At 31.3% G+C, this 1168-nt stretch overlaps 1 protein-coding gene across 2 annotated transcripts in view; it reads right to left on the reverse strand.

Moving 5' to 3' along the window:
* LOC139511393 (phosphatidylinositol 3-kinase regulatory subunit alpha-like) overlaps positions 1-776 on the reverse strand; it is a 139845-nt gene extending 139069 nt beyond the window's left edge. For both annotated transcript variants that reach the window (XM_071298137.1, XM_071298104.1), the window contains exon 1: positions 587-776. The gene's annotated coding sequence lies outside the window, so the exon portion shown is untranslated. The remainder of the gene's footprint in view (positions 1-586) is intronic.
* Positions 777-1168: the final 392 nt, after the last annotated feature.

The raw sequence follows: 1168 nt of genomic DNA on the forward strand, positions 1-1168 counted from the left end.
TCGAAGCACGAAATCATATTTCTGAACTGAAACTTAAAACATATTTAATTGTAAAAAATTATAAACTGTAAAACGCGGGGTTGGAAGAAAAAATATACTTTATAACAAAAAAGTTATGACCGTTTTATCTATGTACCCCCGTTCACTTTCATTGATAATCTATCGGCCATTAATGATATACAACAGAAGTGTAAAAGTCACGTGATGACGGAGATAGTTGGATATGTATATTTCAGAACATGATGAAGTTGCCCTATCATTAAAATATTCATAATGTACACAATTTCTAACCAAAAAACAGTGAAATTGTAAGATGGTCAGTCATGCTAATGCAAATGGAAATTGTAATGCAGTAAAAGTGAAAGAGTTACCTTGATATAAGTAATGAATATTTACATGTTGTTATTTTTTAGATAAGTTCACAAATGTAACCAAAAATTGTCAAGTGATTACCCAAAAGTAAGAAGATGGATGAAATTGTTTTTCTTCCTTATAGCTACTTATTTCACTTCCCCAACTGAACACTGAAACGTATCTCATAAATATTCAACAAAATAAATAAACATCCTGATTCAACCACCAGTACCTTGATTGATAATTTGTGTCAATTTATAGGTTTAACAAGTTCTATGCTTGGTTGCAACAGTTCATGCACCACTTAAATAACGTTTTCTGTTTCATAAAATAGATTTAAGATTATCAAGGAAATCAGCAATAAGCATTTTCTCCAACTTTGAAGTACAGGAAGTTGCTCAAATGCAGAGCGCCATTTATAAAGTGACGTCACAACCACTGGAGTTAATTCCCCTACACCACTACTTTTCTGCAGATAGCATACAGTTTTTTCAAATTATTGAAAATTAAAAAGCACGCACATATAGTAATGGCAATCAAATCTAACCGAATAATGGAGAAAAAATCTTTAAGTTTGAAAAATAATAAATTTGACTATTTGTAGTTGGGCTGACATCCAGAAAGGTGTACCACAGGGTTCTATTCTTGGGTCTCTTTTGTTAACGCTTTTATAAACGATAATTTTTACTCTCTAGGCAGATTTCATTGCATAAATACATAGATGACAATATATTATCATCGGCGTTCTGTAGTCCTGATTTTGACAAGCTAATATCTACATTAGGAGATGAATCAAAATAATTAATTTACCGGG

This window comes from Mytilus edulis, chromosome 1, assembly GCF_963676685.1.
Source record: "Mytilus edulis chromosome 1, xbMytEdul2.2, whole genome shotgun sequence".
In the NCBI taxonomy this organism is placed as follows: domain Eukaryota; kingdom Metazoa; phylum Mollusca; class Bivalvia; order Mytilida; family Mytilidae; genus Mytilus; species Mytilus edulis.